Below are 27,305 nucleotides of genomic sequence, written 5' to 3' on the forward strand. Positions count from 1 at the left end.
TCCTTCATATATCTTATCATTTCCTTTTATGACTTGCATATCTTTGAACAGTTTTGCCATACAAAAATCCTGAAATTCTCTTACTGGTTTATTCAAGTTTGAGGCTGTCTGCAGAAATTCTATTTTGCCCTGTTCCTGAACTGCTGGAGCAGAGGGTCCTCTCTCTGATAGTTGGAACCCCCAAAATTATAATTTTCCTTGTGGAGTTTATTGGGGTTTGCTGTTGATTCTAAGTAGTAGTGATGAAAGGTTCCCATGGCTGGAGTGGATAGCAGCAAGCATGTGACGTCTCCTATTAGGACCCCAAAAGGAAGTTTCCCTGCTCCCTGGTATTTTTGAACTCCCCCAGCCTCAAGATCAAGAGACTCAGCCCACCTAAATGAGCTTCTTCTCCATATCATGAAAGACAAAGTACACTAACATGAGGCAGATGTTTATTTTCTTCATAACATTCCTTGGATCTCTGTGGACAGGGCTCTTCCCAGGATTTTCAGCATTTCAGTTCTTGCTCTAGGGCCTTCCACTGCTCCTTGGGCCTTATCTGCTCTACGTTTAAAATGCTTTGCTCCAGCTATCCCCACCAGGCTGTCAGCAAACCAAAGAATTTATTCATTCCTAGTTGCCCCTAGATTCCTTGACTCCAGGATAGGCATATAGGCAGGTTAGAAGCAGAGAAGGTGAAAATGTATTCAATTCATCATCTTCCAAGAGTCCTTCGAAAGGTTACATTATACAGAAGATAATGCCAGAGATGACTTGCTTCTTTCCCACTCTTCCTTTCGTCAACCCAGGGTCTAGAAATAGGCACATATTATGTTTATTACCTAATTTCCCACTCAAGAATGTAAACCCCATGAAGACAGAGGCTTGGCTGATTGGGTTTCCTGCTGTACCCCATCCCCAAACCTGCTCTATCTATAGCTTTCTTCATCTCAATTGATGGCAACACTTTATTTTCAGTTGTTCAGGTAAAAACACACACACACAAACAAAAACAAACCAAAAAAACCATGGAGTCATTCTTAACCACTCTCTTTCTCCTTCACCTTTAGACCAAATTTCCATCAGGAAATCTATAACGTCTATCTTCAAAAGATATCCATAATCTTGCTACTTCCTCCCACATTTATAACTACCTTCTGGTGCTAGACACTACTCTCTCCTTTCTTTTTTCTTTCTTTCTTTTTGTTTTAAGATTTTATTTACTTATTTGCCAAAGAGAGAGGGAGAGCACAAGCAGGGAGAGTGGCAGGCAGAGGGAGAAGCAGGCTTCCCGCTGAGCAAGGAGACCTATGTGGGACTCGATCCCAGGACCCTGGGATCATGACCTGAGCTGAAGGCAGAAGCTTAACTGACTGAGCCACCCAGGCGTCCCTCATCTCCCTTCTAAATTAATAAGTTTGTCTTCTTACTGGCCCCTGAGATTCAACTCTCACCCCTCTACACTATTTTCAGAACAGCACCTAGATCTGTCTTTTTTATAATATAAGCTAACTTTTCAAAAGAAAGAAAGAAAGAAAGAAAGAAAGAAAGAAAGAAAGAAAGAAAGAAAGAAAGAAAGAAAGAAAGAAAAAGAAAGAAAGAAAAAGAAGAAAGAAAGAAAGAAAAAGAAAGAAAGAAAGAAAGAAAAAGAAAGAAAGAAAGAAAGAAAAGAAAGAAAGAAAGAAAGAAAGAAAGAAAGAAAGAAAGAAAGAAAGAAAGAAAGAAAGAAAGAAAGAAAGAAAGAAAGAAAGAAAAAGAAAAAGAAATCTACTCACAGTGTGCAATGAATCCTTATTTTATTCAGAATAAGAGCCAACATCATTAGAACAAACCCCTCAAGGTCTCTAATAGATTGTCTGAGCCCCATGGCTTTTTTGATCCCATGCCCTATTCTCTATTCTTGCTCACTCAGTTTAGATTCTTTTCTATTCTTCAAGCTTGCCAGGCATGTTCCCAACCTAGTGTTTTGTTCTTACTGTTCTCTTTGCCTGGAATTCTCTTCCTCCAAATATCCAAGTAATGAATTCCTTCATTCCACCAAGATATTGCTCAAATGACATCTTCTCAATGAAATCTAGTCTCATTAGTTTTGTTTTGTTTTGTTTTTTTCCTGACAGCTTCATAGAGGTCTAACTGACATGTAATAAGCTGCATATACTTAAAGTGTACAATTAGATGGTCTGAAATATTAATAGACCTGGTAAGTCATCACCAGAAACACAATAGTGAATCCACTAACCCCAAAGCTTCCGCATGGCCCTTTCTAATCTCACCCTTCAGTTCCTCCCACTCCTCCCTGATCTTCCTCCATCTGCAGGCAATGGATTGCTTTAAAATAAATTAATTTGCAGTTTCTGGAATTTTATATAAACAAATCATACATTATGTACTTTTTTGTCTGACTACCTTTACTGAGCTTAATTATTTTGAGATTCATCCATGTTATTGTATATCAGTCTCTTTATATTGCTGTGTAATATTCCACTGTTAATATACCACAACTTGTTTATCCATTGACCTATTGATGGACATTTGAGTTCTTTCCAGTTTTTGGCTATTACAAACACAAAAACAAAAAAAATTAAAAAACTGCTATAAACATTTGTGTGCAAGTCTTTTTGTGGACATATGCTTACTTTCCTTTTAGGCAAATACCTAGGAATGGAATGATGGAATCATATGGTATATGGATGTTTACCTTTTTAAGAAACTGCTAAATTGTTTTCCAAAGTGGTTGTACTATTTCACATTCCAGCATTACCAGAAGTGTATGAGTTCTACCTTCCCTACATCCTTGTCAACAATTGGTATCATTAGTCACTTTAATTTTAGCCCTTCTAATAGGTATATACTGTTATCTCATTGTGGGTTTAATGTACATTTCCCTAATGACTAATGATGTTGAGTATTTTTTAATGTGCTTATGTGTTATCCACATGTCTGTTTTGGTAAAATAGTTGGGTTATTTAATTTCTTATTATTAAGTTTTAAGATTTCATTATATATTCTGACTACTAAATATATGATTTGCAAAATTTTCTCCGAGTCTTTGGCTTTTCATTCTCTTTGCAGTTTCTTTTGAAACATACATTTAAAAATTTTTTTTGATGAAATCTAATTTATCAATTTGTTCTTTTGTGGGTTATGCTTTTGTTATCATATGTAAGAAATCTTTACTAACTTCAAAGTAACAATAATTTTCTCTTATTTCGTTATATAAGTCCTTTTTTAGTTTTAAATTTAAGCATATGATATATTCTGAGGTTTTTTTCCTTAATATGATACAAATGTGGATTTTTTTTTGGCACACAGATAACTAATTATTCTATCACTGTTGGTTGAAAAGATCATCTTTTCTCCATAAAGTTGCCTTTGCATCTATATCAAGAATCAGTTGTCCATTTATGTGTGGATTTATTTCTGGACCCCATTCCATTATGTATATCTATCTTTGTGTCAGTAACACGTTGACCTGATTACTGTAACTCTGTGAGTCTTGAAATCAGCCTGTATTGGTTCATCTTATTCTTCATGGCCACCTTTTTAAATTTAGAATCTTCACCATTCTCCCTCCTGCTCTATTTTTCTTTTATACATTGCACCTACTACTTTTTACATACTAAATGATTTATACTTATGTGTATTTAATATGTAAAGTCCCCAAGAATATCAGCTTAATGAAATAAGGGATTTTCTGATTTTTTTAAAGAGTTTATTTATTTGAGAAAGAGACAGAAAGAGAGAGAGCACGAGCAGGGGGAGGGGCAGAGGGAGAAGGAAAAACAGACACCTTTCTGAACAGGGAGCCCCATGTGGGGCTCAATTCCAGGACCCCGAGATCATGACCTAAGCCGAAGTCAGACACTTAACTGACTGGGCCATCCAGGCACCCCAAGGGACTTTATGAATCTTATTATAATCACTGATAGATCTCAAGTGCTTAGAACTGAGCTTAGTACATAAATGTTCAATATCTATTTGTTGAATGAGTGAATATAGAATCAGACCATTTCATCCAGTCTCCATGTAATTATAAATGCATAGAAACAGAAGACCGGAGATTTGAAGTTAGTGCTCACCCATCTACTTGATCAGGGAGTCCTTACATGATCCTTAAACCTTACTTTCCAACCCTTACCACCTCCATTCTGGCCTGGCCAATGTATCCTCCATCCCATGTCTCTGCATTTTCTCACATGCTGATACTTTATTTGAGATGCTCATTCCTTTTCCCCTTTTTTGTCAACCCAAGCCTCACCTCTACTGGGAGGACTTCCCACACCCCAAAGCTGCTTTATATTTTCCACCTCTCAGCTTCTGTGTTCCCAAGTACAGAGTGTGACCCATAGGTTTACTTATTTTCTATATATGATAATGCTCTCATTGAAGGCAGAGAATCATGTCTTATATAACTGGTTATTCACAATGCCTGGCATAATTCTTAGCATGCAATTCATTCAGTTGAATTAATAAATTTCTACAAGTCTATCATTTGACTTCCAGAAAATAATTGAAATCTATCCCTATCCCATGCCATATTTATAAGCTGGTCTAATTATCTTGTGTTTATTTGTGTGAATACATGTGTGCACTTGTCATTGTTGTAGCATTATTTCAAGTTTTATCTGAACCATTAGGTAGATTCAACAAATATGAAACTGATTTCTCAGTATATTTTATTTGTTTTCTTTACCTAACAAATAGCCAACTCAAGTAAGTAAACGATGTCAAGCATGCTCACAGACTTCATGCAGTTACTCATAAAGGTCACATTTACTTTTTCAAAACTGTTTTGAAATATTTTTGTTATAGGAATTAAAACACAAAATAACCAAATTCAGTGTCTAATTTTTCAAAGTTATATTACACAGGTTGACACAGGATATTTGAAAATATGTTATGTTTTTTTACATTGAAACTGACTTTTAGAATAACATAAAAGTGCTTTGAGCCCTAACAGTGCACAAGCTCCAGGCAAAACCATCTATCAATTCAGACATCCAGCCCCAGGCAGGTAGTTCATCAGTCAACCAGAATAATAACAGGGCAAGTCTTTGACAAATTCATTAAGAAAGCCATAAAATACCTAGTGTTGTAGATACTCAACCTGACTTTGCATATCAGAGTTCTTAGTCCAGAAATAATTCGTTATCAGTTTGTCACTGAAAATCTTCCCAATTTTTCTATGAAGTAGAAAAGACATGGACTAATAATGAGGAGCAGTTAAATCCCACTACCACTACCTGCCTGTAAGACCTCAACCAAATTAACTTCTCTGTTCCTACCTGATTCACTACTGAGATGAAATCAACAAATGATTTTGTAGGATTTTGTAGGTAAGTATCTAGCACAGGTTTTGATGCATAGAAGACATTGAATAAGTGTTAGTTCCCTTCTTGCCTCTTGGTTTAAACCAATGCTGACAATGCACAGCAAATGTTCATTCTGACTCCAATCTGTTTCCCTGGTTTAGAGTTCTTTCCCATTGAAACCTAATGCAGCCCTATAATTCCTCATAAAACTCCCCTGGATAGCACCATGACCCGCTGGTAAGCACTGGCATAAGGGGTCAAGTATACCTAACACCTGGGTCTAAATTAAGAAAGTGCAGTCCATAGATCACCACATTAGGGTAACCTGGAGACCTTACTAAAACTGCAACCCATCAGCCCCAGCAAAATCCTAGTGAATCCAAGTTTCTAGAGTTAAGGCTCAGGACTGGATTTTTCACAGTTTTCCAAGGTATTTCTTTATGTACATCGTAGTTTAAACACCACTGTTACTTCAGTTCACTTTGACAAGTATTTTTATGACAAGATGAATACAGATTTTCATTGAGTTATGATGGGGTTGCATCCTGATCAACCCATCATAGTTGAAAATATCATTAGTTGAAAATGCGCTGAATACACCCAACCAACCAAATATCATTGTTGAGCCTAAGATACATTAAATGTGCTCAGAACTCTTACATTAGCCAACAGTTGGGCAAAATCATCTATCACAAAGCCTATTTTATAATAAAGTGTTGAATATCTCAAGTAATTTATTGAATATTGTACCGAAAGTAAAAAACAGGATGGTTGTATGGGTGCAGAATCATTGTAAATGTTTCAGTTATTTAACCTTGTGATCACATGGCTGATTGGGAATTACAGCTCTCTGCTGCTACCCAACATCATGAAAAAGGATCATACCACAGATCATTATTTTGGGAAAAGATCAGAATTCAAAATTTCAAGTATAGGTTCTAATGAAGGGCTTTGCTTTCACACCATCATAAAGTTGAAAAATCATAAAGCAAATCATCGAAAGTCGGGGACTATCTGTGTAAGGCATAGACCCTGCCATATAGAAGTTCAGAGTATATTGAGGGAATGGATAAGAATGGGCATCATTAAATATGATAATAAAGTCTATAATAGAAAAATGAATCAGGATCTCTCAAAAATCTAGAGGGCCCAAGGTCATATCTGTGTGTGTCTTTGGGGTTCTCAGTACACTAAAAACTAAAGAAGCTAAATTAAAATTCCAAAAAAAAAGTAAAGTCACATAAGTGTAGTATTTGTACATGTAACATGTAAATGTAAACATGTAAAGCCAATAATAAGCAATTTGGACTGGAATTGAAATACAATGGAAATCTAAATGTGTGATTAATGTCTTTGTTCAATCTTATTGGTGTATTTCTGTGATAATATAAAGAAAATCATTTAGAGACCATGTCACAAGTCTAAATTTAAGCCCAAGGACAAATGACCCTTTAGTCAATACTGCACCCCCCCACATGAGTTAGCTTCTGGGATAAACAGGTTACTGTGGGTTTGGGGAAAGTTGGAAGAGTCTTCCCAAAAAAAAGAGCACTATGTCTGGGTATTGAAGTTTGAATAGAAAGTTTTTGACGGGCGCCTGGGTGGCCTAGTCTTTAAGCTTCTGCCTTCGGCTCAGGTCATGATCCCAGGGACCTGGGTTCAAGCCCAGCATTGGGCTCCCTGATCAGCGGGAGGCCTGCTTCTCCCTCTCCCGCTCCCCCTGCTTGTGTTCGCTCTCTCACTGTCTCTCTCTCTGTCAAATAAATAAATAAAATCTTAAAAAAAAAGAAGAAGCTTGTTTGACTTACTGCTGCATGCTCTGATCCAGAGCTACCATACATGAGGATTACCTCTTTGTGTTGATAAGTTTCACAGTTTAGCATATAACTTCATATGGAATGATACAAGAAATCTTTCAGATCTATTATCCATTCACTTTAGATCTCAAAACAATTAACCATTGCCATCATTGAACCTGGGGCAGTGTTTCCCAATATATAAAGGAATGTTGGCTGAGATAAGAATGTTTTACAAGGAGAACAGCTGTAGTAAAGAAAGTTTTGAAGTCCTGCTGTGCTCTCCCACCCACTCCCCACCACCTCCCTCTCTCCTGCCCCTTTACCATAAGACAAAAAGAAGGGGCAAGGATTCCTATTCAAATGTGGTGAGCTTCAGCTGTAGATCTCTATGTCCATGGTCCTTGTGGCATCATCTTCAATTTCCTTGACTCTTCTACCTCAGATTGTTTGCCAGGGACAGAATAGTGCCCTTCAAAGCAATCCTCTGCTACCTATATTTTTCTGCTTTTGAATTTTCAATCTCTATATTCCATGTGCACGTGACAATTGCATTAGAGCTTCTCTATAGCTCAAATGACGTTTTAGCAGCAAGTAATAAATCCTGATATAAATACGCAACTATAGTAAAATTGTATTACAAGTTTCTACCCAGAATGAGTTATTTATTAGTCATTTGATTCCATTTCCCAGTGACAACAGGATGATAAAGGGTTCTGTGAGACAATCTAAATAATTTCAAAAGAAATTAAAAAAGAACCTAATAATAAATCCAATGACAGCCAAAAACATTGTTATTAAATGAGAATATTTTATTGTAATGAATATATATCCCACCTCACTTCAAAATGTCATTAGGTGGGTCACAAAAATATAAAGTATTTGGTAAGAGGAAAAATTGTTTAAAATAAATGAAAGTAAGAAAAAATAAGACTTAAATGGAAAAATGAAGCAATAGAAAGCTATGAACAGAGATACCTGCCCAAAGTTCTTAAAGTTCTTCATAAAAATAAAATGCTGACTGAAATTATATCTCAGAGCTTCCTCACATCCACATAAAAAGGGCAATACCTGTGCATCGTAATATGCCCATTCTACATAATATAGAAATAAGCCAGTTTTGCTTAGAAGTACAACTTTTCTAATTACAAAACTGAGAATTTCTAAATTGGAAATTCTGGATAATATTGTGGGTCAAACTCTTGCATGACATTTTCACAATAAACATGGACTTGGGTAGATATTTCTTGTCACAGGTCCCCATGCAAGCAGAATACATGATCCTGGTGTGCCAGCACCCTCCCTGGATAATCCTCCATGGCTTCTTAACATGTGTTCTAACTTGCCTGACCCTTAAAACTTGGGAGGCCCCTGTATTTGTCTCCCTTCCTTTGCTCTTCACCCCCCTTCCCTGGATGATCACAGGCTTTCCAAAGTACTCCTTATTACCCTAATCTCCATCTCCAATCCGAACCCCTTGCCTGAGCTCCAAAACCCTTTCACCCACAATTTCCAGTGGCATTTCTGTATGGATTTTTCACCATCCCCTTAGAGTCATTATTTCAAACTCAGCCACCGATGTCCCTTCTAAAGAACTTTGCCATACTGTGCACCACAGCTCAGTAAGGAATCATCCCTTCTGAAAAATCACTCCATTGCTCCACAGAGATACTTGAGAGGCAGCCTTGTCCTTTTTTCCTCTTTCTTGTTCCTGTAGCTAATCAATTGTCAAGTCCTACCAACTTTACCTCCTGTTAGGAATAGAGGTGTGTCTCTCCAGCTTCTCAACTGCTCTCTGAGCACCATCCAATGACACCCCTTGCCTGGATTATGGTGACAGCCCCCACCTGGTTTTTCAACTTATGCTTTGACCTGGCCACAATCTATTTTCACCCAGTATAGCAAAGCTCATCTTAGGATGCAAATCTGATCATGCCCCCCCAAACCCCCAACATCTCCCTCAATAGCTTCCTACTTTATGGTCAATGTGAGATGTTTTTTACTGCCATTGCTTAAGAGGCTTTGGAGGCCCTGGACTCCAGTTTCTTCCCCAGCTCCATCACAAATTCCTACTACCTCTCTGGCCTCCAGTGTTGCCTTTTAATACTCTACAGGGTCAAGTGTTTTCTTCATAGAGATGTATGCTGTGCCTAGGTCTTTTTTTCCCCAACCAGCCCTCCCCACCCTTATACCCATTATACTATCGTTCATCATGTCAATTGACTCTAATTCATCAAAGACAAGGCCCCATAGAAGAAGGTTAGTTCTCCCAGATTGTGCTTGCATAGCACCATGCTCCCAGCATGAATCTTTCCCACTAGACTTTAAATTCCAATGGGCAGAGAATTTCCTTCACCCCCATAACTCCCAAGCTTGCCACATTGCCTGGCATTTTTTAGGGGCTCAAATCCTTGCTTGTTAAATGATGAATGAATAAGTGACTGAGTGAACAAATGAATGCCTACATGCTTTATATCAAGGGTCAGAACTATAAAGTGATTAGGACTTTTGTTAAAGGAAAACTTTGAGGAATTAGAAACTCCAACTGTAAGGAGAGGACACTAAGACCTTCTCTTGCTGGCATTCCCTTCGTTTCTTCCTTGGTGGTCCACTTGGACCGCAGCCATTGGAGTCCCCAGTGCCAATTTGTCTCACGTTATGAACTGATGTGCTCCATAAACTACCCATAATGTGCTAGAATGTGGCTCCCGGGCTTTCGTGTTCACTGTGAGAACCACCTGCTCTGCTTACATAACACCTTTATTATTTACTTGCAGTCATGGAGCCCCACAGCAGCAAAAATCAGAGGTTTGCTCTTCAAAGCCAAATATTTGACTCTATCACTGTTCATACATGCCTTTTCTACTTGAGGTATCAGAGTTTACCACTGAATTTCTTATTTGAAACCACTAGGAGAGACTTTCCCATAAATCAATTCAGCAAATATTTATTGAGTGATTCATATAGACTCAGACGTCAAGGGGCCTATGGAGACTGTCTAGTCAAACTTCCTTATTTTACCAAGAAAATAGCAGAACCCTGGTGGACTTCTGATCTCAAATCCATTAAACAATTATCTATGCACAAAGGAATATAAAAATGTGTAAGACCCTCTTCTTGTCCTCAAGAGGCTAACATCTTTAGGGGATGACAAGATCAAATAAGTGAACAGTAGTAATACATTTGACTATTTAACAGAGTGCTTAATATATAGCAAACATGCTTTAATGTCCTTTTAAATAAACTAATAATTAGATGAATTAATAAACCAATCAATTAAGGAATGCAATATAATATGGTACTTATAAGAGTTTTTCTTTGTATTTATGTGACTGTTCATTAATAACCACTTCCCTCATCTAGATATTGTACTGTTGGTGAGAAGAAGGGATAATTTCTGTTATTTGCTTACTCTTGGATCCCCAAGGCCTCACACTTGGAACAGAAAACAGTTGATTCTCATTATTCATGGATTCTGCATTTGCAAATTTGCCCATTCACTAAAATTAAATCAATATTCATGCCATTTTCCTAGTCAGTATTGGACATGCACAAAGTAGCAAAAAAAATGTGAGCACCTGACACACATGTTCCCAGCTAAGTTCAAACAAGGTGACCCCCTGCCTTCTCTCCATAGGGTAGCTCTTATACTGTTCCAGGTCTTACACTGTAAGCAGCTATCATTTTCACAGTCTACTTAATGCTTCCCCATTTTGCATGTTTTACTGATGAATTTCACTGTCTAAATGGCCCCTGAGTGTAGTGCTAAAATGCTGTCTGAAGTTTCTAAGTGCAAGAAGGCTGTGATGTGCTTTACAGAAAAAATGCATGTATTAGATAAGCCTCATTCAGACATGAGCTATAGTGCTGTTGGCTCTGAGTTCAATACTAACGCATCAGCGATGTATATTAAATAAGATGTCTTTAAATGAAAATACATATAAAACAAGATTATGTATTGATTGGCGAAGCTGTTATGACTAGAGCAGAGCTTGCAGGAAGCTAAAACTGTATTTCCCCTAGGAGCAATGGCTCAGTACTGGCTAATTTAGTGTTCATGGTGACTATAGAACACAACTAATATATATATATATACCCAATATGTATGGAAGGAGGCAGGAAAGGAGGGAAGGAAAAAAGAAGGACAGAAATAAGTTTATTAGTAGCAAGTAAGACAAGTGTTTTATGAGAACAGAGAAGAGTCAGGTGTTGGAAGCATCATCCCACAACACTGTGACCAATACCCACCTTTTAGTTACCGCACAGGTCCCACACCAAGGCACTGCACCTAAGAAAGTATATTGTGTGATGGTAGAAGCACTATCTTTGTGTTTGTGCTCACAGCAGAGGCCACACAGGCTGTTAGTCAAACTACCTACTATTCAAGTTCAAAACCAGGCTTTCCAGAATCTAGCTGTGTGACTTTTGGGGAAACTAGTCAAACCTCTCCTTGCACCCTACTATGTAAAATGGGAATCATTAGAGTGCTTATCTCACAGGGCTACAGAGAAGCTTAAATAATAAAATAATAAACAAAAAACATGCCAAAGACTGGCAGAAAATCAGTATGTAGTAAATATTAGCTATTTTTAATTTTATTTCAGTTGATTAAAAAATCAGTGATTATATACTGTAACTGAAAAATAGTTCACGGAGACATTTCCAATTCATCAAATTAATTCTATATACTAATCCACTTTATGCTTACAGTGTTCCATGAAGCTTTTTTGAAATGTCAACCCCTTCACATAAACACATCAGCTTGCTATTTGTCATTTAATTTAATTTTTTGAAAAATGTATATATATTTTTTCAAGATTATATTTAAATTCAAGTGAGTTAACATATAGTATAGTATTAGTTTTCAGGGGTAGAGTTTAGTGGTTCATCAGTTGCATACAACATCCGGTGCTCATTACTTCAAGTGTCCTCCTTCCTTAATGCCCATTGCAGTTACCCCATCCCCCCATCCACCTCCCCTCCAGCAACCCTCAGTTTGTTTACTATAGTTAAGAGTCACTTATGGGGGGCGCCAGGGTGGCTCAGTTGTTAAGTGTCTGCCTTCGGCTCAGGTCATGATCCCAGAGTCCTGGGATCAAGCCCCGCATCAGGCTCCCTGCTGAGCGGGAAGTCTGCTTCTCCCTCTCCCACTCCCCCTGCTTGTGTTCCTTCTCTTGCTGTCTCTCTCCCTCTGTCAAAAAAATAAATAAAATCTTTAAAAAAAAAAAAAGAGTCACTTATGGTTTGCCTCCCTCTCTGTTTTTGTCTTATTTTATTTTTCCTTCCCTTCCCCTATGTTCATCTGTTTTGTTTCTTAAATTCCACATATGAGTGAAATCATATGGTATTTGTCTTTCTCTGACTGACTTATTTAACTTAGCATAATACCTTCTAGTTCCATCCATGTCATTGCAAATGACAATATTTCATTCTTTTTCATGGCTGAGTAATATTCCATTATATATACATATATATATACCACCTCACCATTTAAAAACTATATCTCCCGAGGTTTCACAACCATATATAATTTGATATTTGGCCCCCCAAAATATTGGCAGTATATGGCCTCTCTTGATCCCTCTGCTCTTGAAAGACAAGGCCAATTTTAGTGACTGTTTGTCCTCTTGTGATGGCAAGTGGTTTCACATGGACAGCAGCCATCTCAGAACTTCCTGCCCTTTTACTCCAGCCATGGACTAATGCCTCCATACTACTCATATTGCCTTGACATTGTAGGAGCTGTATCCAGTTATTTACAGTCTTAAAGAAACTGAGCCAAGAAAATAAACCAGATTTTTCTCCAGAGTCAGGGACTTTTGGTCACTGCCACTTTCCCACTTAAAAGCTATTTTTGATCCCCTAACCAGTATTCTTCACAAAGATAACTGGACATTTATGACAAAAAAGATCCCATGTTGGGGGGGCTCTGGACATATCTTGCCAATAACAGATATTTTTACTTCATATGGGTTATATCTCTTGTAACTCTGCACACAATCTAGTTTTAGATAATGCATTACTTCTAATTTAAGTGAAAATGACTGAGCTTATTTCTTATGTTTCACACAAACTCTAGTAGAGAGTAAGTCAACCACCATTGTTTGGAGGGACACAAATGTATCAAATACCAAGAACAGAGCTATATCCCTGATGATTTAGTTTGGCTGCATGTAAGAGTATCTTAAATAAAATTTAAGGTTTTTTTCTCAGAAAAAGTAAGTTTAGAAACAGACAAAGCTAGTGTTGATGGCATATCAAAGATAGCATCAGAGATCCAAGCAAATTCTATCATTCTTTACCAGCCTCACCATTCTCACAGGTGCTTCATGGTCACAGAATGATCACTGCAGCTCCATCTGTTATGTCTGCATTCCAGGCAGCAGAAAGAAGAAAGTATCTGCTGCACAGGGCTCAGTTCCCAGCTAATTCAGTCCTCCTTAAACAGCTTGGCCAGAGGTTCTCAGTGTATCTCATACATTATCTAATACACCTGGGTATGGTGAATGTGTAGACACAATCAGCTGGTATCACTTTCCTATTACTTCTTCTACCTATACTACTACTAAGCAACCCACTGCAGCACGGGCAGATGGGGCATCCTTTTGCAGTCCTCCAGACTCCATTGTTAATATGTTAAAAAAGTGTGCAGCACATACCTGATGTATTCCATCTCATATCCTCTTTCTTCTTTCGCCTACCTTTTTACACTTGACATTGTCACAGCAATCAGCTGTGGACAAGTATGACCTGACCACACCTTGCTTCTGCTGTACAACAACTAGACTAGGAATATTTCCTGTTTTTATCATTCAGACTAAAAAATTTCATAATTTATGAGGAATTGGATAGAGCACTCAGGAAAGTCTTACCTCAGTAGTAGGAAATATAAACCGTAGACTAAGCCTTGCCCCAGACACACAAAATGTCATAAAGCAAACCCAAAATATCCAAAGTGTCCAGGTAACTTATCTGCATTATAGCACAAAACTCAAGATTGTGTATAGGATTACAATATAGAACCAATATTGTTGGGTCTTGGTCTTTTTATTATTTTTTATTATTTTTTTAAAATTTTATTTTATTATGTTATGTTAGTCACCATACAATACATCATTAGTTTTTGATGTAGTGATCCATGCTTCATTGTTTTCGTATAACACCCAGTGCTCCATGCAGTACATGCCCTCCTTAATACCCATCACCAGGCTAACCCATCCCCCCACCCCTCTCCCTTCTAACACCCTCAGTTTGTTTCTCAGAGTCCATAGTCTCTCATGCTTCATCTCTCCCTCTGATTCCCCCCCTTCATTTTTCCCTTCCTTCTCCTAATGTCCTCCATGCTATTCCTTATGTTCCACGAATAAATGAAACCATATGATAATTGACTTTCTCTGCTTGACTTATTTCACTTAGCATAATCTCCTCCAGTCCCATCCATGTTGATGTAAAAGTTGGGTATTCATCCTTTCTGATGGCTGAGTAATATTCCATTGTATATATGGACCACATCTTCTTTATCCATTCATCTGCTGAAAGGCATCTCGGCTCTTTCCACAGTTTGGCTATTGTGGACATTGCTGCTATGAACATTGGGGTGCATATGGCCCTTCTTTTCACTACATCTGTGTCTTTGGGGTAAATACCCAGTAGTGCAATTGCTGGGTCATAGGGTAGCTCTATTTTTAATTTTTTGAGGAACCTCCACACTGTTTTCCAGAGTGGCTGTACCAACTTGCATTCCCACCAACAGTGTAAGAGGGTTCCCCTTTCTCCACATTTGTTGTTTCTTGCCTTGTCAATTTTTGCCATTCTAACTGGTGTAAGGTGGTATCTCAATGTGGTTTTGATTTGAATTTCCCTGATGGCTAATGATAATGAATATTTTTTCATGTGTCTGTTAACCATTTGTATGTCCTCTTTGGAGAAGTGTCTGTTCATGTTTTCTGCCCATTTTTTTACTTGATTATTTGTTTTTTGGGTGTTGAGTTTGAGAAGTTCTTTATAGATCCTAGAAATCAGTGCTTTGTCTGTAGTGTCATTTGCAAATATCTTCTCCCATTCTGTGGGTTGCCCCAGAACTTCTAAGCAGCTTGGGATGCCCCACAAATACACTCCGCTGTTCTGATAGATACATCACCTTGGGAGGCTAGAGATACATCCCCTTGAGAAATTCATCGTATAAGGGATTGAGAGTTGGGGATAATGCTAATCAGAATCCCCGGTGGGATTAGCCTCTGTTGCCCAGCGGGGATCAACTTGACAATACACCCTCAAAGGGGCTTTTCTCCTTCTCTGTTTTGTATTTCCCAGCTTCCCACTCCTTCCCTGGAGTTTCTTCTTAAAATAACCCCCTGTAACAAGCTCTTATCCCAGAGTTGTTTTTTTTTTTTTTTTTTTTTAGTAACTCAGGCAAAGATCAGGACCTAGAGGAACATAATAATTTTATTTTCAAGAAAATAACCTGACTGAAAATGTTGGTTTTCTATATAATTCAATTTTTAACTAGAAAATTAGATTATTTTCTCACTGTTTCTCTTAACATTTCTCTTATAACAGATATGCACTCCACAAAAGGCAGTGTACCATATAGTTAAGAGCATGGACCCCAAATCCAGGCAATATGTTGCAGTCCTGGCTCTACTCTAAGCTTATTTAACCTCTCCAAGCTTCAGTTTCTCCATCTGTGAAATGACAAAACAAACAACATATATGATATTTCAATCAGTTCTAAGACTCACCTTCTAACTGAAGCAGAGAAAATGTAAATTGTTCAAAGTCCCACAAGATGTCAGATCTTCTGCCTCCCAATCCAATCATGTTTCTGCCCCAGCCTAGCAGACACAAAAGAGAGAAGATGAAAAGTCTTCTGTGAACTCTTGTTCAATTTGTACCTTGTTAGGGATTCCCCCAAAGAATGTACTAAAGTGAAAATCCTAAGGTAACAATGGCAATATGAAGGAGGGATTTCCTTTCAAAGTAGGCATACGATTATTTACTCTGTAGTAGTCTGTAATTCTTTAGGGTTTATATTTAGGCATTTTGATACCCATCATCTCATTTCATCAACACATGAACCATGAGAGGAACATAGGATGAGGGTTTCTACCTCAATTTAGTAGATTCACCCATCCATCCACTGATTTATTTCTTCAATTTCTCCTCTGTTAATTCAGTGTGTACCCACTATGTGTCTATCTAATTTTGTGAAGGGCACCGGGAATATATGGATGAGCAAGTCATAACCCCTGCCCTGAATGTCTTCACAGTCTAATGGGAAAAATGGGCATGTAAGCAAAATGCAACCCTTTTGGTCAAAAGCAGCTATGAGATGTCCCTAAGACACAAAGAATGAGGTAATCCCACGTGAGGCTGGGGTGAGCAGGAAAACCTTCATAAAGGACTGATGCTTGCTCAGTCATGGGAGGTGGGAACTTTTCACTATGTAGCTTCTGATGAAGGACATTCTTGAACAAAGTCATAGAGAGATAGGAGATCTATTATATGGGAACCCAAAAATACTGGGGTATGCCTGAATCACCATGTGTGAGGCAAAGAGGAGGTGAAAGAGAGGGTGGAGGAGAAATTGAAGAGGTAAATAAGAGCAGCCCATAGTGGTTATTATAACTGATTAAAGGGAGGCTCTAATATGAATAAAACAAGATCGAGCACTTGACTCTAGATCTACACTCAGGTCTTGATCTCAGAGTCCTGAGTTCAAGCCCCATGTTGGGCTCCACATTGAACACGGAGCCTATTAAAAATTAATAATTAATTAATTAATTAAAAATCAGGAAAATACCATGATCTGATTTTCATTTTACAGAGTTCACTGTGGCTGCAACAGGAAAGATGGACTTCTGAGGAAGATCGGAGCTGAGCAGGCCAGTGAGGAGGCTACTTATCCTGGTTGTGCCCCACAAAGATGATGAAGTTATGAATTAAGGAAGTGAAGGTGGGATGGGAAGAATAGATACCAGAAATAGTAAAGGGATGGAACTCTTGTTCTCCATTGCTGATTACACGTGGAGGCTAAGCCAGAGGTGGCGTCTAGGGTAACTCCATGCTTAAATCTTGAATGACTGAGTGCATGGTGTTTGCTTTATATTGGGACTTTAAGATAAATAATATAATGGAGCAAAGATAATAACCCAAAACAGGGACATCTGGAGCTTGGATTGTCCATGGAAATATGCATCTACTATTTGTTGAGTTGGTCTATAATTTGGGACAGTTAAAAATTTGGGTTAGAAATCCAGATTGGTGGTTCATCAGATAAGACTTTGGGTTTTAGACCAGAGTTGTTACTGGAACAAATTGAGACATTGGGACTGTTGGGATGGAATGAATGTATTTTGCATGTGAGCAAGACATTAATTTGGGGACACAAGGGAGGAATGCTATAGACTAAATATGCTCCCCTCCAAAAATATCATATGTTGAAACTGAAACCCCCAATGTGATGGTATTAGGAGGTGGAGCTTCTGGGAAGTGATTAGATCAACAGGGCATAGCTGTCATGAATGAGATTAATACTCTTATGACAGAAACCCTTGGAGAGATCTCTAGCTCCTTCCACCAAGTGAGTACACAGTAAAAGGATGACTGTCTATCTGTGAACAAGGTAGCAGGCCCTTGCCAGTCATCTAACATGCCAATGCCTTGATCTTGGACTTCAGCCTCTAGAACTGTGAAAAATACATTCTTGTTGTTTATAAGCCTCCTAGTGTACAGTATTCTAAGACAAATAAAATAGTTTCTGCACAAAAATTATATCATTACACATTTTTATCATTGAGAAAGTGAGTGGTCATTTTGTATAAAACATCTCAGGATGTATCTCGTTGATATTTATGTAACAATAATTATTATTGTATTCATATTAACAGCAGCTAATATTACTGAACATTTTATATGTGGCAGGTGCTGGCTAATCACTTACATGCATTTTTTTCAATTATGCATTACAATAACCTTACTTGGAAAATTCTATTATTATCCCCATCTTTCAGATGAGAAAATCATGTCAGGGATAAATTATAAACAGTTCAACATTAATAAGGTGGTACGTAGCAGTGTCGAGATTTGAACTCAGGGTTCCCCTTTTAATCTAAGCTTTTAACTTCTTTGCTAGAGCAACCCAGGTGCAAGACTGACCACTCCTGAGAGTAAAGAGTTACTGTGCACTTGCTCATTGCCAGGTTCATGATCTCAGAAACTATCTTAACACTGACATGCTGGTATTAGTATTACTCCCATTGTATGGATGATGCAACTGATGATCAGAGGAAAAGCAACTTGTTCCAAAATTTATATTGGATAAAGAAAACAATAAAATAGGTGGGGCACCTGAGTGGCTCAGTCAATTAAGAATCCAACTCTTGATTTCAGCTCAGGTCATGATGTCAAGGTCATGAGATCAAGCCCTGTCTTGGGCTTCGAGCTGGGTGTGGAGCCTGCTAAAGATTCTCTCTCTCCTTCTCCCTCTGTGCCTCCCCCAACTCTCAAAAAAAAATTCTGTCTATTTGTCTATTTCTGTCTTTTGGCTGCGCCCCCCAAGTTGAAAATCATGTATGCGGAACTTGCAAAAATGGTGCCACTAAACTTGCCATCAGCCTATTACTTACCTCCAGGACATATAAGACAATGTACAGAGGAAGAGTTCAAGATGATAATGGTGAAGAAGGAGAGAGAGAATGAGAGAGAGAGAGATAGTGGAAGGAAAGAAAAAAGGAAGGAGGGAGGAAGAGAGAGAAGGAGGAAGGAAGAAGAATTCAAGATAAAGACTGCATTAGTAACAGGAACCTCTAGGACAGGGCTATTCCTGGAGTGTAATGCTTTTCCTTATCCTTTCTCTAAGGGGTAGGGTGTGTCCCCCTACTCACATGCCCAGCCTAAAATTGAAATTAAATAAGGGAAGCTTCAGAAAACCATTTGGACAACTCAACATATGTCTTGAGTGACAAAGAGACTGGTATCATAATCAAGCCTAAAGAAAAACAAAATAGCACTCTGAAACAGAAGGTGGCTAGATATGTATGCCTCATAACAGCAGAACAAAGAGAGAGGTCTCCATTGAGAATATCTACACATCCAGATTTTGGATCCTTTTCCAGGTGTGTCTTTCCTTTGGGCAGAATTGTTGGCAGAATTCATTTGCTTGCTGTTGTAGGACTGAGGAACCCAGCCCATTATGGGCTGTCAGCTGTAAAGCACCCTTACCTTCTTGTGATATAGGACTCCCACTTTTGCTCTTTATTTCTCCAAAGTCATCTAGAAAGTCTCAAGAGTAAGTCTACTAGCAACAAAAGTCTTACATAATGTAATAATCACAGATGTGACATTCCATCACCTTCATTATATCCCACTCATTATAAACAAATCAAAGATCCTGCTCACACCCAAGAGGAGGGGTTTATACAAAGGTGTATAAACCTGAGCAGCCAGGAGTCCAGCAGATGTTGGTTTCTTTCCTCTTCACCTCTTGTCCTTTGAATCTGCTTTCATTCCAGGGAGCAAGGACTTCCTGGTCAATCAGTCCAAAGAATTCCTGAAAGATTCTACTAGCGGGTAAGATGTCATAAGTCAGTGTTGATAAGCTAGAAAGAGAGAAGAAAAGAAAGAAATGGAGGGAGGGAGGGAAGGAGGGAGAAAAGGCGGGAGGGGGGAGGAAAGAAGAAGGGAGGGAGGCAGGAAAGAAGGAAGGATGCAAGAAGAATTTAAAAGAAAGAAAGAAAGAAAAATCTCCATGGCAGGAGAGAAAATCTTTTAATTCATTTGTTCTGGTTGCATTTCTGGGAAGCAGGTTCTACTTGCTCTGGACAATGGAGACCCCATCCTGCTGCCTTTAAACAAAGCTTCTGAGGAGCCCTAAAGTATCAACCACCAATGAGTTGTTTATCTGAAGGCTTAGGTGGGGGCTGAGAAAATAAACACTTTGAATGTGTTTGGTGTTAGGGGGGAAGGCGCCGGGTCCCTCTTTCGACTTGTGGAGTCCCTGCCACCACCTTGCAGCCTCTGGTATCTTAGAAGCCCTGAACTTAGACCCTGAGTGGATGGGGAAAGTGTGTGGTGTTTGTACAGCTGAAAACAAGATGAAAAACCCCAGGTCCCCTCTCACACCCCATTAGGCCCTGAAGTCCACGGAGTGTTGCACTCAACACATAAACACTCTGCTTGGGGAAGCGGTGGTCAGGGTGTGAGAGGGAGGGATACCGTCTCAGGGAAGAACAATGGCATCTCTGTGAGGAGGCAGGCATCCCCAGTTCTGTGGCTCCTTGGCCCAGGGTGCATTAATCATTACTTCCACCTTGTGCATTTCATTGAGCCCCAAGGTCTTTTGGGATTGATAATGGGACAGTAGGTAAGAGGATACTCAATCAGAACAAGAACACTGCTGGAGCAGGGATCAGCATCCCTCTTTCCTTTTCCAGGTTGGCAGAGTGGGAGAAAACAGGAATTTTGAGTAAATAATACTGGGCTCCAATGTAAGGTCCTCTCCCAGCTGGCTGTGGTGCTGTGGGCAGTTGATGAAGCTCTCTGGCCTTTCCGCAGCCCTTCACCTTTGCCTGTGCTCCTTTATCTGTCTGGAATGTTCTCCAAACACACCTGCTTTCTCTGGGGCATTTTTCTACTCATCTCACATAGAGGTCGCATGCCTGCTCCTCAAAGAAACTTTCCTATCTCCCAGACTATGCCTACCTATCCACTCCTTCTGCTGTGCCCCCACGCCCGTTGTGTTTGTTGCTGTTGTACGTTGAATCATGTCCCCCAGAAAGATATGCTGGAATCTTAACTCCTGAATATGACCTTTTTAGATTAGGGGTCTTTGCAGATATAGTCAAGTTGAGATGAGGTAGTGCTAGCTAAATCCAATGACTGTTACCTTTTTTAGGAGAGGGAGATTTGGAGACTCTTACGGACTGAATTGCCTCCCCTCCGCCATTCATATGCTGAAACTCTAATTTCCAGTGTGATGGTATTTGGAGAGCGGGCCTTTGAAAGTTACTTAGGTCATGAGTGTAGGGCTCTCATGATGGGATTAGTGCCCTTACTAGAAGGGACACCAGAGAGCTTGCTCTGTCCCTCTTCTCATCACACAAAGAACAGGACACATGAGCACACAGCCAAATGGTTGTCACCTACAAGCCCAAGAAGAGCTCTCCTGATGAACCCTCCCTTGTTGGCATCTTGATCTTAGACTTTCCAGACTCCAGATTGTAAGAGATAATTTCTGTAGCTTTTATGGCATCTCAGGCTAGTCATGACAAAGTCACAGAGACATACATGGAGGGAAGAAGGTCGGAGGAAGATTGTAGCAGATTGGCATGAATTGCCAGCACCACCAGAAGCTAGAAAGAGAGAAGGAAGGATTATTCTCTAGAACCTTCAGAAGGAGTATGGCCTTGCCAACACCCTGATTTCAGTCTTCTTGCTTCCAGAACTCAGAGAGAATAATTTTCTGTTGTGTTAAGCAACGCAGTTTATGGCAATCACAGGAAACTAATACAAAAGTGAATCCTGCTCCCTTCCTGTTGATTGGGCCAACTTTTCCACCCTTCCTATCTTTCCTGGGGTGTAGGACTAGAACCTGACTTCACATTTCCCTTTCTATTAGCCCCTTCCCTTTGAACAATATAAATGCTAGAGTCTCTCATATTTGAAACAATAGCACCAATGCCCTCTGGGACTCTACATCATTGTCTAGATTAAGGAATAACTCCCTCTTTTCCTTCACAGCTCAATTCCACAGTGTAAGAGTCTACTCTTGTCATCTCCAGTCCTCAAATCCTATTCATTCTTCATCCTGCTCAAATCAGGGTTTGTCCCCACTTCTACACTGAAGTCACTCTGCAAAAGCCTTGGATTGCCAAATTCTATAGGCTCTTTTTAGCTTTAACCTTACATGCCTCACTGGTTAAAATCTACCCACCTCTATTTTTTGTCTTCTGCTTGGACTGCTATATTAAAATGTCACTGTCTGGGTGGCTGGCTTATAAACAAATTTATTTCTCACAGTTCTGGAGGCTGAAAATCTGAAGTCAGCGTGCCACGATGGTCAGGCAAGGGTCCTCTTCCAGGTCACAGACTTCTGCTAGTAGTCTCCCATGGGGGGAAGGTCAGGATGCTCTGTGAGGTTTCTTTTATAAGGACACTAATCCCATTCCTGGGGGCTCCACTATCATGACTTAAGCACCTCCCAAAGGCCCCACTTGTTAACGCCATCACCATGGGGAGTTAAGATTTCAATGTATGAATTTGGGAGGAGACACAAATACTCAAATGATAGCACTTTTCCTTGGCTTCTGTGACACTTTATGCCAGCTTCTTCTGTGCTCATTTCTTTTGAGTCCCTTTGTGGGCTCTGTTTCTTCTACTCTACCCACATTTATTCATATGGCAGAGCATTCTGACATTAATCCTCCATCCTTTTTACTTTATATGCTTTTCTTAATTAATTTCATCTATCCAATGTCTTCAATAAGCTCTTGACTAATCTCCTTAAGAAATGGTCATCTGGCCATTCCTGGACAGGTTTTCTGATTCTTTTCAATATGGATAAGCTGAAAATGTCGCAAATCTTTAAGTTCTGTTTCCTTTTTGATGAACAACTCTACCTTTAAATCATTTTTCTCTTCTTACACTTCTTATAAACAGGAGGAATCACACTGCTCCTTAAACACTTCACTTAGATAATTTCCTCAGCCAAATATTCAACTTCAGAACTCTCAAATTTTACCTTCCACAAAACACTGGGACAAAAATACACTTCAGCCATGTTCTTTGCCACCTTATAACAAGGAGTGCCTTCCCTTCATTGTCCAGCAACATATTCCTTGTTTCTGTCTGAGACCTCATCAGAAAGGCCTTTTTGTCCATATTTCTATAACAGTTTGTTCAGGAGGAGTTAAGGATTCTCTGAAAAGACTGAGCCTTTCCCTACAGATCTTTTCTTCCAGGGTCTTCACCAGAATCATCCTTAACGGTGCATTGACAGCAATGTAGGTTTTTCTATCATGCACCCCAAAACTATCACAACCTCTACCCATGACCCAGTTTCAAAGCCAAGTGCACATTTTTAGGTATTTGTTACAATAGCATCCCACTACTTGGTGTCAATTTCTGTCTCAATCTGTTCAGGCTATGATAACAAAATACCAAAGGGGGAGTAGCTTATGAAAAACAAAAACTGATTTCTCACACTTCTGCAGGCTGGGCAGTCCAAGATTAGGACACCAGCAGATTAGATGTCTGGGGCAGGCCAGCTTTTTTGTTCATAGATAGCAGTCTTTTGCTGTGCCCTCAAGTGGCCAAAGGGACAAGTATCTCTCTGAGGTCTATTTTATATGGGCATTAATTTTATTCATGAAGGCTGAGCTCTCATAACTGAGTCACCTCCCAGGGACTCCACTTTCCAATACAATCACATTGAAGGTTAGAATTTCAACATATGAATGGGAATCCAAAATTCCAAAAATATTTTTAGCTCTGTTGGAGCACTATTAAGTGTCTGGAATACAAATACATTAACGACCATGTGGTATTACACAATCTACTGGGGAAATCCAACCCTTGAAGAAAGATTAGTGTAGTGCAATAAATACTATATAAAATAAGAGCACAGAGAAAAAAGCCATGAGGTGCAAAATAGAAACAAGTACAAAGATGCCTATGTTGCTTATGGATAGAATATTCAATTCTTACATTTGCCTGCATGAGCTAAATAGTATCACAGTGGATCATAATACCACATGGTCTTCCAACTGACCATGACTTTGGTCATCATCCATTCCAGTCTTCTCTTTTGGAGGAGAAAAACAACTTGATCTGGGGTAGGCTTGGAAAAGTGTCATGGAGGAATTGGAGCTGAGTGACAACTCGACATGTGTCTCAGATCAGAATGCACTCCAAGGTGGAAGAAGTAGAAAATTTTCATGCATTAAGAGTTTAAATTCCATAAATAGCCCTTACTATCATTTTACATGTAGTCATATGATTTTTATAAGGAAAAGGAGGTCAGAAAACAAAATCTGGCAATATTAACCAGCATTTTGGGCCTTTACCACATGCCCTGGCTGGCATCCTCAGACATCATCTAGCTTTATTTTGTTTTGTTAATATTCTTAATATCATAGTACATTAAAATGTGTCAGTATTATAAAACTATTTCTATACCAGTAAAAATTATTAAACAAAATAGAAAATGATCAGTTTTATTAGATTTTTCAAAAATATACACTGATTCCCACTAGTATTAAAAAGTTTTATCTAGAATAAGTGAAAACACCAGCAGTTAGATACTTCCCTGGGAACTGTAATGTGGGTTTCAGTGTTAGCAAGACTGGCACCTATACGAGTTCTTCACAGAGAATAACAATTTATCATTGTCAAAAACAGTCACTGCCTGAGCTCAAGAGAACTGCCTTCTCTTTGATCACCCAAATGGGAAGATGTCATTCTTTGTCATCTATAAACCCAACTTCCTGGATCACAGCATTTCAATAAACCACTTCGGATCATACAGATGTGCTCCTTATCCACAGGTATTATCTTCAGTTCATGAGGACAGTCCATCGGCTGTAGTCAGACTAGCACACCCAGTCTCTTCCAGTCCAAAACACAAAAGGCAAACCACTCTAAACCCAAACCAACCAACCATGAGGCCACAATACCAGCACAGGACCTCTGAACGGTAAATTCATTGGGCATGCCAAGTCTTTAAATCATACTTGAGGATTCTTGGAGAATGCGTATCTTCCTAAGTGTGATGGAAAGATAACATTGTATTTCTTTTTAGATCTCCCACAAAAGAATGTAATTTTTATAAGGAGATGCCTCAGAAATTCATCAAGAACAACTTTGGCATTAGTTGACTCAAAAATTAACTTATATTTTGGAGATTGAAGTTCCCACAATTTACAATTACTGCCAACCATATTCTTTATTTCATTCATGGCCAATATTCAGAAAAGGAAAATTAATGGAATTTGCTGAATTGTTTTTGAAACAGTGTATTTTAAAATAGATAACCTTTTTATTCCCTAAGGAACAATTTAGAGCTGAACAAGGTCATTGTGTTGAGTATGCCTCTTAATTTTGAACCCATGTGAATTTCCAAGAAAATTCAATCCCTGTTTCAGAATAATTTTCTCTTCAGTATTCCACATATTTTGTGAGTATTGTTTTATGTCCAGAAAGGTTTTCCACTTAAAAAAAGCAAAACAAAACAAAACTATTTCTTTGGACCAACAATATCCCACTTAAGCACTGTTGAAATGGAATCCAATCTGGTTAAGTTACCCAGGAGCTAATGTTCAAGTGTATTATAAACTTGAAAAAACACATCATCATCTCTGTTAACCAAAACATAAAGAGTGCAAGAGTGTGTTCAAAGATGATTTGAAGGCATGTAAAATAAGTTTTTTTAAAAAATATTATGTAGGTTGCAGAAAAATAAAACTCAGAAAATTCACACTTGAGTTTATCTGATACAAACAAAAAGGAACATCATATACAGACTAAGCGACAGTCTATGCTCAGTTGCTTCAATATTTCGAAGTAGTTTCTCCTTTCAAATAAAGACTCAAGGAAATGTCCATTTTTTTAGGTCTTTTATTTCAATTCCAGTTAGTTAACATACAGTATTATATTAGCTTCAGTTGTACGATATAGTAACTCAACACCTCCATATCACCCTGTGCTCATCACAAAAAGAGTACTCCTCAATCCCCATCACGTATTTTACCAACCCCCCCACCCCTCCCTTCCGGTAACCAGCAGTTTATTCTCTATATTCAAGAGTCTCTTTCTTGTTTTGTCCCCCTATATCTTATTTTTTCCATTTGCTTGTTTGTTTTATCTCTTATATACCATATATGGGTACAATCCTATGGAATCTGTCATTCTCAGACGTTGCTTAGCATTATTATCTCTAGCTCCATCCACGTCATTGCAAATGGTAAGATTTCATTCTTTTTATGGCTAAATAATATTCCATTGTGTCCATTTTTAGTTTTCACCTCTAGAACATCATGTTTGGCACCCAGCAGGGGTGGATGTAGATAATCCAACAGCACAAACTGTCGGGGGTCCTGAGCTGAGCATTCTACTGCGAGGGTGAAGACACGCATACCTGAATCTGGCAACTAGGCTTCCGAGTTTTCGAAGGAAGTCTTCTGGAGCAAAATACTATTTTCCTACTATCTGTTCCACTCTAGCTGATTAGTCTAAGCCCTCTTACTCATAATTCACTTAGGGATAAGCCAGTCTAAGCCATTTCAGGCAGATGCGCAGAGAAACTTCCTTGGGGCTCCTGAGAGAGATGCTTTCTGGCTTTTATAGACATAAGCCAGGTTTACTCTCTCCTCCAAATCATGAATGAGAAAACTGCATCCTGAGCTACTGGCAGGTGTATTATAATCATGGCAGAACTTGCCTTAGGACAGAACTAATGGCTGACCTGATGATACTGTTAACTGCTGGACTGACCATTCCTGAAGCCCACCCACTTCTGAATTCTTTCACATCTGAACTCACATGTTTCCATAATGTTCACATCCATTTGAGTTTAAAATTCTATTACTCTCTGCCAAAAGCATCCTAATGGTCATACTTTCTTTTCTTCTTACTCTTATTTTTACACCAAACCATAAAATGGGAAATGCTGACTGACAAAATTTCAGCCCTCTCAGGAAAATATGAACAAGAATTCTATGCTATTGTCTCCCTGCTTTTGCTCCGTTGCATAAGAGGAGTGATGGTTATTGAGGTGGATAGTTAGCACCAGTGAGCATCAGGCTTGGAGAGCCCTAGCTTTCTTCTGCACTGAGAGGGGAAAGGGAGACCTCCACTTCCCATGCTCCTGTATGACACTGCAGGGCAGATGTCTGCTCTTCCCACAGGCAGCTCCCAAGTGCCTGACTGAAGAGTAGATAGAAGTAGAACCTTCCTGCTCTACGTTCTCGTACTCGCTGACAAAGCTTCACCAGTAATAAGGCTGACACTACACATTATAATGTATTCTATGTGCATGGGTCCAGCTACAATTGGTTCATATTCCAGGGATATTAATGAACACCTTCAAAATGTGGCAAGAGTGTTTGTATCTGAGCACTGGGGGATGGAGAAGGAGCTTTTGTTGGGTAAATTTTATATAACTGACTGTTCTGAGTACTTTATACCTGTTATTTCTAACCTTTGCAAAATACTGAAACAT

Source organism: Halichoerus grypus, chromosome 3, assembly GCF_964656455.1.
Source record: "Halichoerus grypus chromosome 3, mHalGry1.hap1.1, whole genome shotgun sequence".
Taxonomy (NCBI): Eukaryota; Metazoa; Chordata; class Mammalia; order Carnivora; family Phocidae; genus Halichoerus; species Halichoerus grypus.